We start from the raw sequence: 10,038 nt of genomic DNA, 5'->3' as shown, positions 1-10,038 counted from the left end.
GTGAATTTTAAGGAAATGGAACAATCCATGCCTGGTGCCAAAGTTACTAAAGCACAAACTTAATTCACTGGCAAAAATCTTTTCACTTTAGTGCAAATGAAAAAAGAATAAACAAACCCTTCCTATTCTAGTGCCATTTAAAATGTTTGGGGGTACAGAAACCACAATCATAACATCAACTAGAACCTTCATGTCAGCTGCAGATTCCTTTAGATTAATAATTTACATTTTGGTGATCTGTGTGATTTCCATTCCTCAAAAATGTAGTAAAGTTATGGAAACAAACATTTTCCATAGTACACAGCATAATCTAGCTTTCAAGACAATATGCAGCAAAGCAGAACTCTAAAGGGATACATTTATATTCTAGTTTATTCCTTCCATCCTTATTTTACAAAATGTCTGACAGACATGAAACCACACAAAATGACACTGTATGGTTCAGAAGGAATTAAAAATACACTTAATATTGTCTTCTCACTGGATTAAATCCAGTTGAGTAAAACAATGGAGTAGCTCTTGATTACAAAAAACGTTGCTGAAAATAGAACATATTTCTTGCATTATTAAAAGAATAATCCCCTCCAAAAAAGCGAATGAAAAAAACAATCCCTTCTTTTCCCCAGCTGCTACACAGAATCCAGTAAAATTCTTATGACAACATTTTTCAGCCTAGCTGTTAGATAAAAATGTTTAAATGTGTTGGTTATCCTTATTTTCACATGGTTCTACTGGCAAAGTTAAAGGTAAAAATCCAGTGGAGGAGCTCCAGGTGACAGCAGTTTTAGAGGTAGACTTGAAGTATAAAGGACTACACTATTCTATGAATTTCAGAAATCATAGTTCCTGAGTGGTCAAAACCAAAACATGAATGATGGGAATTATACTGTCCAGCTGGTATTTCTCACATTTTGAAGCAATGCAAAATCTTAAATGAGGAAAGAGCTGGCAGTACCACCAACTAATATTTCAATTTAACATATGACAGGTGATAAACTATGTAGCATACAAACTATATGGCATAAAAACATATCTAGGACATCTACAGTCATAATATCTTGAAGTGTAAAAGAAACACTAACTGCTGTCAGTGCAGAAAAATTACTTTTTACAGCCATCAGATCCTATTCCCAATTACTAAGCATTCTGCCTCACATTCTAGTTTCACACTCTTTTGTGGGCAATAGTCCGTCTGTTGAGAAACAAAAAGTGTATTGCCACGTGGCTGTGTAAATATTATCTTCTAGGCTTACTTTCTGCTTCGGTGAGAAGGCCAAGCATATTCATAGTTGGACTATTGCTAATGGTTTGTCCCTGTCAGTATGAGCTCCCAGTAGAATTTCTAGATAAAATAATGCTCTCCTGTCTGTCTGTCTGAAATAATGACACATTTATATGTTTTAAATAGATGAGTCTTTTCTGGTTGGATAAGCTAAACTGTCATTGAAGAGGGGCAATGACATCAGGTGATAGTAAATATTATTTTTGAATGTTATAATAATTTCCTTTTGTCTAACTTCTGTTTTGAGTACGGAAACCGTGTCACAAATCATCCATCACCAAAATCAAAGAAAACCAAATTTTCAGAGAAAATGAAGCAACCGGTCTTCATAGCTAAGCGATAGCTTCAATGAAGTTGTCCTTATCACTTTCTCTTTTCAGTAGTGTCCCTGTAGGACATCACTAAAAATATATATGCAGTCTGATCTAATAGTTCATCCCTCACATTTCTAAACACAATTTTTGTCTGCTACGTAACGCTAGTATGGTCATAGAAGTGACTCAGCAATTGAATTTAGCTTGTCTACCAGTTTTATGTTCAACATTCAATTTACCTTGTACTCTCAAACAGATGTGTGACCTGTTAAATTTGGCACTGGACTGCAAGAGGTAGGCACAAGCTCCTTTTTTCATTACATTTAAACACAATATGTTACAGATTTCCAAAAGGACTCCTAAAGAAGCAGTAGGGACAAAAGGTTTTATACATTTTGAAGCGATTTCTTTCTTATTTTCCTGGGATAATTCAGTTTTCTATTATTGAAATGAAGCCTTAACAGAGTTTTGTACTCTTTCCCTGATTCTTTTGGAGAAGAATAAAATAGGAAGCACTGAATTGTGTAACTTGTTGATATGTTTAATGTATCCCTTGAAAACAACTTTCATTCTTAAGTATTTTTCTTCATGCTGATTTTTGTTCAGTTTAATTTTAACTGCAAGTATTTTGGGACAGAACATCTGTCTTTGTCTCTACAGAGCTTTAAAGAAGTTTGATCGTTTTATCACAAATCTCTCTATAACCAGTAACAAGCAAAATGAGAAAACACCTCTTTTAAAAACTAAATGGTGTTTTTAACCCTCATAGTTATTACATTGCTAAACCATTATTTTCAAAAGTCAAAAATCATCGTCAATAAAAAGCATATCAAGAGACGTTTTTAAGATGAATTCATAATTTTGGAAGTCTCAGCTTCATTTTCATATTCTCAAAGATGGCAATTATGAGGCAATGTTAACTCACCAATTACATATCCGAAAGCTGAATGTTTAAATTTTGACTGTTTATACTTACAAAAGTCCCATTTCAATTTAAGGTAATTCTTAGCTAGAAGATATTTACATATTGATTTTAAAGACCTGAAATTTTTGTTCATTTTCAATAAGCTCACAACTACTATACTCCTTTTATGTATTTGAAACATCTTTTTGTTATACCTAGATTAATTAACGCAATTCCCTGCACATGATACACAGCCTGATTTTTTTACCAGTTTTCAGAAAAACTAAAGGGCCCAAATAACAGCTTAGGCAACTCCAAGCTGATTAGTAGTCACATTTAAAACAGCTGTTCCAAAATAGCCCTATAAAACTATAAAGTGTTTTAGTAAGACTAATCTATCCAACATGTTGGAGATATACAAGACCCTGTATTTAGCTTGTTTTCAGCTTTATGGATATCAAACTTCAAAGTGATTTTCTTCTGGCTAATAAGTGTCTAGAACGTGCATTGTAATCTCTCCGAGAGTTTACCTAATTGGGTCAGTCTTTGTGACTTTAAGTTGACCTTACATAGAGCTATACTGTAAGGCAAGTTACGGATCAAGTTTTCCTGACATTAGTTAAATTTATAAGGCAATCATGTTAACTAAGGAGGGTGAATTACATCAAAATCAACACTCTGTCTTTGCATCAGATTCCTAGCACCCATTAAATGAGATTTTAAATGATAAATAACTTATATTTCAGGAAGAAAGCAAGCTTGTAATAGACAATTACTATGAAGCACCTTTCCAATCATTAGGTTATAACAAAGCAATATATGAAGCCCAGTTAGTTAACCATAGAGTCATCTCAAGTCACCTGAACATCCAGTGAGCACTCAAAGGTGTCTGGGCAAAATATTTGCAACGCTATTAGAATTTCCCAGAGCTGATAGGGCAGATTAATGAGATGCAAACTGTACTAGTGCATACTGTAATCATAACTGCAGAAATCAACTGCAGGTATTTGTCATAGGGTCTTTATAAAGTATCTGAAAATAACTAGGACCCTAGTATACTATACATATATTAGTGCAAAAACTGTCACTGGGAGAATTGTTGATTTTATTGAAGACTCAAGGTAAAAAGATTAATGGAAATGCATGGAGGTTAAATTCTGAACCTCAAACTAGACATTTGAGCACCTTGTGTAATGCACAGTATGAATTAAGAACATATGAAAACATCATAAGAAGCCAGTAAGGAGCTGGGAATGAAAGGTAGCAAAGAGTAAGGCTTAATTACCTAGCCTGACTGGAAATAACTGCTTCCCTATAGTTGTGGTTTTCATCAAAAACATCCTGAATTTGATTTCCTAATGGTGGTCGTCTGTTTATGAAGGTCTTTTTACAAAGTAGGAAGTATGAAAGGCTCCCCAGACTACACAACTAGACAATTTGCCTGGATGGAGAACAACAAGGCCAATCCTGCATTCTGTATAATGCCAAGCGGTAACTTGAACAGCTATCCCGGGTGAGAAGCCTGGTTACCCATTTACTGAAGGAAAAAGGTTCTTAGTGTCTCCTAATGATGACATCACAATTTAGAAATAATTAAATGATCATCAGGATACAGGATGAATCTATGAATGATCATATATCGTAGCTCAGCTAGAATGCTGGAAATGTAATGCATCATCTAGTTAATATTTTTAATATCTTAATTCTTTTTACTTATATTTCTATTTCTTCTGATAGAAGTATCTACATGCTGGGTCCAAAGAGTTGATCTTTTGGAACGCCTTTGTACTAAGGACATGAAGTAGATCTCATACTTTTATAAGTTAGTGTTTTACAGGCAACATCAGGAATAAACATAATAATGCAAAAGCCTAACAATTATTCGTATGAGGTTCTCCTCAGGCATGTAGACTCTGCCTTTAATAAAATATAACAGGCTTGTAGTTTTTTATTCTACTGGGTTTTTTTTTAAGTGCCTTTTGAATGGTTTTACCTCATTCTAAGCCTTTCCTCATAGTTCGTATTCTTGCCTTCTAATTGAATAATTAGAAATACCTGTTGTAGGGAAACATCAAACAAAAATATCAAACTACTGAGAAAGCGACTGAAAAAAACCATCAACTTTACATTATGACCTTGCCAGCAACTACTTTATATATACATAAGAACATCAATATAGATATTTGTCTATGTATATATTTTGAATATAAAAAGATTACCTTATTAAAATGACAACTCAATGATGCTTTATAGTATATATCTTTGTAGTCTATTTCTTACTTTGATTAAAACTTTTTCTCATGGTCCAGGCTTTGACAATTGCAAATTTCTGTAAAGATATTAATTGCTGACTACTCATAGTTAAAAGACGTACTTAATATTAGCCCCACTTTGCCACTACAGAAATAGAGACAAGATGTGCTGTCGATATTTTAGTGAGAGTCTTGGACTATTTGTTTTCTGACCTACAGCAAGCACTGCATACTCAGGTGAGACAGAGTAGGAGCAATTTACTTTTCCAATTTGTTGACAAAGACTTTCTTATACTATGATAGACAAACTCATGTGTAATGTCTCACCTATAACTAGATTAATAGAACACATCTTGGTACTCAAAATGTCACACATGTACAGGCAAAAGCAGACATTATAGATGGGAAAAGCACATCTTCCCTATTATGCTCCTCCAGCTTCCTTGTTTTGTTTTCTTTGGTTTCTTTTCTTTGTTTTTCTGAGTGACAGCTGATATGTAGTATATGAATAAACTAGTTACTTTCCAGTAATAATTTGTGAGCTTGAGGGATGTCATCTCAAGAACTGGTAAACTAGCATCATCCAGAGAGAACACAGAAGTTGCTTTATTGGAAATGAAGCCAGACATATTGACAATCTTCTCTTAGAGAGCATTAAGAAATTATCCAAAGCTGGAGACAGAGCTAGCAGTAAGAGTTAAATTTCTCTATAAAGTGCATAGTACCCAAGCCACACTGTGTCATTAGGCAATGCTGCCTACCAACACTGTTTTATATAAAAATTTAATATGGGTAATATACCAGCAAAATATATCCTTCTTACCTTGAAAAAAACCCAAATAACTACAGTAAAAAGTATTAAAGATGTCAAATAAACACATTATGTTTTTAAAAGGCTGTGTACGAACTATATAATATATGCGCAAATCACTGTTGCCAATGGAATTGGAAAAAGCAGAGAAAGTAGTATATTACTCCCAATCAGTTGAATATGGCTGAAAGTATCTGATCTGAGCATACCTTTGGGCAAACATCCGGATTTTATACAGATGGCTTGCACAAATAAACCGTATGTATCTTTCAATATCCCATTACAGGTCACAAAATGTCTGGATCTTAATTGATTGCTTTACCAGATAAAGATTAGGTTCTTACAAACAGTGCATGTTCCATGTGTCTAAAACATTAGTAGGTTAGATGGCTGGATGTAAAGTGATCTCTTAAATAACTAAAAATAGTTATAATTACAATAATAGTACAATGCATTTATTATACTTTACCAAACAAGCTTATGAAAATAAAAATAAAACCCAGATGGTGACATTTTATATTAAATCATAAACCTACAAGAAAACTGGTAGCTTTCACTTCCAAATATACTCTGCAAAAGAAAATAAAAAGTTTTCTTCCATGGTGAAATGTCAAACTGAATGTCACATTTTTGTCCTGCTCAGTCTGTGTCTCTCCTCAAATAGTGCCTAGACCAGAAATGAGTTTGTATACAGATTAGGTATACAGGTAGCTTTAAGCAGGAGAGCTTGTAAAGGACCTTGCAATAATATGACCTCTTTACCTTGCATTTTTATAAGTGTTAGAGTTTACAAATAGTGTACTGTAGTGTATTTGAAAGAATAGTTCTAACTGCTGCTATGTTAGTGAAAACATAACTCAGTAGGAAGCAACTTCCTTTAAATTTGGAGGGGATCTTAAAATATCCTTTAAAGCTCTCAAAATCATTACCGATGATAAATTAAACCCTTAGAGTGCTTGCCTCTAAAGACTTCCTTCAGAACTATTGTTTCATCTGGTCTACGTAGTCATTTCTCACAAGACAAGCATTATGATGTTAATACACCGGTTAAGTTCACGTGCTCATGTCTCCCTCTAGTGCCTGTATCTGTTCTCTGTATTTTTAATAGGATTTTAGCGGTTCCAGTCAGTCAGTGCAGAAACTGAATTTTGGTAAGGGACGTCAAAGAATTGAAGCAAGGAGAAATAGGTTCGAAGTGTATTTGCTATGTGCCTATAAATAGTTACTAGTTTTGGGCTGGGCTTTTTTTCTGGGGCCGGGGGTAAGGTAAGAGACAAACAAAGCAAATGCAAACCTGATTTTCAAAATGGGAGTTTAGTCTTGATGATTCTTTTATTCTCTCCTGTCTTTATTTTGGATTTACTAGCTTCTCTCTTCAATGGGAAAATATGCTATTCAGCTTTTAGAAAAATCTTTTCAGTGTGCAAAAATATTATGTCACCATAAAATGTAGACATGACTTGAACAGATCATTTTAGATTTAACTAAATCACAAAAGCTTGGTTTTGGTAGACATTCCAAACAAGTGGCCTCCTGCAAAGGGACACATGCAAGGATGTGAAGAAGTTTACAAGGAAACAGCTTTTTCCCTATTCCATTTTATTACTTTTTAAGATAGGAAAATAGGTAACTGTGTTTGCAGTACATCATATCAATCATATCTGATGTCTACTGTTATCAGATACTACAGGTTCTAGTTATTGCTGTTTAATGTTGCATTACAATATGATGGGAATTGGACAAATAAATTCCTTTGAATTAGACTGAAAAATTCTTTCAATATTCATCTTCCTCCAGTAAAATGCACTTGCAAATGTAACTGGATGCAGTTTCACAACTTCTTTGTGTTCACAGACATAAAGGGTTCATGACTCACAGAGCCAGCATGGAATCGCTGTTGTACTCTGACACCTTTTGTATTGAAAATGTTAGTATGCAGCACATAATACTAAATAATTTTATCTCTGTGTCAGAGTAAATTAAAGTATATATGACTTCTGAAAGTATGAATGCTCATTTTCTTAAGTTGTTTATCTCACCTAATGAGAGACACTTCTTTTGTACTGGTTTTGAATTCTGCAGGACACTCTCTCATAGATTTCATGCAGAGAAAAACATCCTGTTTAGTATAATTCATCTTATTTTATATAATTAAAAAAATTTAAAACTGGTAAGTTCTTATCAGTCAAATATGAGGTAATACTTTTAAACCATATTTTCCTAGGTATATCTAAATCTGAAAAAGGCAGTTCTGCTAGTTAATACTTCTCCCATTATTCCTTTGTTAGTCTGAATAATTTTACACTCTATACCCAGACTACTTTATAGCTTACAAAATAAAATTACCAGGCAATATATTAGAAAGCTAAGTATGAATCTGCCTTGTAAACAAAGGGAACAGCTAGGAATTCAAAGTCCTATCAAGTTTCCCACCCAGTGATAGGGGTGAATCTATTTAATTTGGAAATTATTTCTACTGTGACCTCTTGACTAGTTGTTTTTCCACCAGTGTCTTGTGTTTTGGATTAATTTTTGTCAGTTACAATATTTTACCTTTTTGTGTTCACTTTCAGAGAAAATTTGCATAAACAATCTCGTAGTAGAAAGCAATTTCATGGAGCTATCACCACTATTTCCATCAGAAGATATTAAATTAATATGCACAGTATCAATGGTGAGAACAGCATTAAAATACCTTAAGTTGCTTTTAAATACAATATGATAAATAAGAGTTTAAATTTCCACATATTTCATTACAGTTCGATCTCTATATAAAGTTACTATCCTGTTTATAAAGACCAGCTTCACTATTATTTAAAGAAAGGTGCCTTTCAGAGTGAAATAGAGATATATGTGAATACAAGCAACAGAAGTAACCTTATTTGGGACATCACTCAAAGCCTCTGTTTGCTAGGAAATGGGCAAGAGAACCTGAAGATTTATTACTGTATTGTCTAAACGAAGATGCCTGTGCAGTATTAACAATCTCTGTGCCATTCAGTCACCAGTTTGAGGACATATGCTTTAATGCCTGGGATGCCAAAACTCCAAGAACTTAGTACAAAATTTGCTATGTTAAAAAAGTGAACATACAAACCTATTTCTGGGTAAAAATAGTTTATCATGATAAGAAAGTAACAATCCTACAAAAAATATTTTTCTTCTGATGTTTCAGAATACCATATTTCATTGCTGAGAAAATGTATGCAATAGCAAAATAGGTTTTTGTTTTAATATACTTTTTAAAATGGAAAGATAAATATTTTTATATCACTAGCATCTCCTTTTCTCCAGTTGTTCTTTCATGCTTCTCTCTCCTTTCAGTTTAATGTATGTTTTTCTGTCTATCACCATTTTGAATCACACTTAGAACTAATTCAGGGATATCTTCTGACTGAAAATTCTGCCTCAGACTACATATCCAGTCACTATATGTGTATACAGATGAGTCTCAGACATGAAAGCTAGGGAAATGGCTGTTACATTATTAATTTCATTTCCCTATCACAAAGATTATGCTTTGAAGAAAACTCCATGGATGCTGAGAATGTGCAAACTAACATGCCCTCATGAGTTCAATAAAAAGTTAGGCAAATTAAAGCAGACTGTTACTTTAAGTGCTTTTTATATTTTTCACAATATAAAAATGCTTCTCAGAAGAAAGCTTCCAGGAGCAAGGGATTTTTTTATACCAAAATGTTTCCATCAGGAATATGCATAGTGTCAAAGAGAAATAGTGAGATGCAAGCCTTCATGCAGGGAGCCTTGTGTGCCTCTGGGCTCTCTGGGACAGAATCTGTTGTCTCTTCCAAGAGCCTCTCCCACCCAGAAGAATGTGAAGAAAAATCAAAACTAGTATCCCCTCTGTGGGAGTAGCTGCTTAGATGTCCAGTTATGCTCTCATCACCTACAGCAATCAAGCTCACAGGAACGTTGGCAATTGCACACTTCTTTGTATTTAATATTGGCCTCCCTCTGCTCCGTTAATTCAGTTCTTTTCTTCCATCTGAGCTTCAAACAAAGGTTTGGGAAGCAAAAGCAAAAGCCAAAACCAAACTGGGTCCAAAGAGATAATGATCTCCCTTTCTTCATGTTAACTCTGATGGATGTGACAAAGTTCCTTTCTCAGCCCTCGCAAAGTCAATAAAAGATTCCACTGACTAGAACTAATCAAGCTTTACTAAAAATCAGCAGTTAATTAGACCCTGAGTTTTTCTTCTAGTTCAGACCAGTTTTGCACTTTATTACAAAGAAGTCAGAAGATACCAGGCCAATTGTGTTTAATCACTGAAAAAAGCAAGAGGCTGGTGCATCACTTTGCACTGATATGTATGTTACTGGGTGATTAAAAACTCTGAAACGTGGTATTATGACACTTGCTGCTCAGTTTATCAGCTCTTACACATGCAATGGGTATTCAGCTCTGAATTACTACTTCCTTGGCATTCTCAAAAATGTATCTGGAAGTGGATATG

The sequence above is a fragment of the Phalacrocorax carbo genome, chromosome 4 (genome assembly GCF_963921805.1).
Source record: "Phalacrocorax carbo chromosome 4, bPhaCar2.1, whole genome shotgun sequence".
NCBI classification, from domain to species: domain Eukaryota; kingdom Metazoa; phylum Chordata; class Aves; order Suliformes; family Phalacrocoracidae; genus Phalacrocorax; species Phalacrocorax carbo.
Note: the sequence above shows the minus strand (reverse complement) of the source record.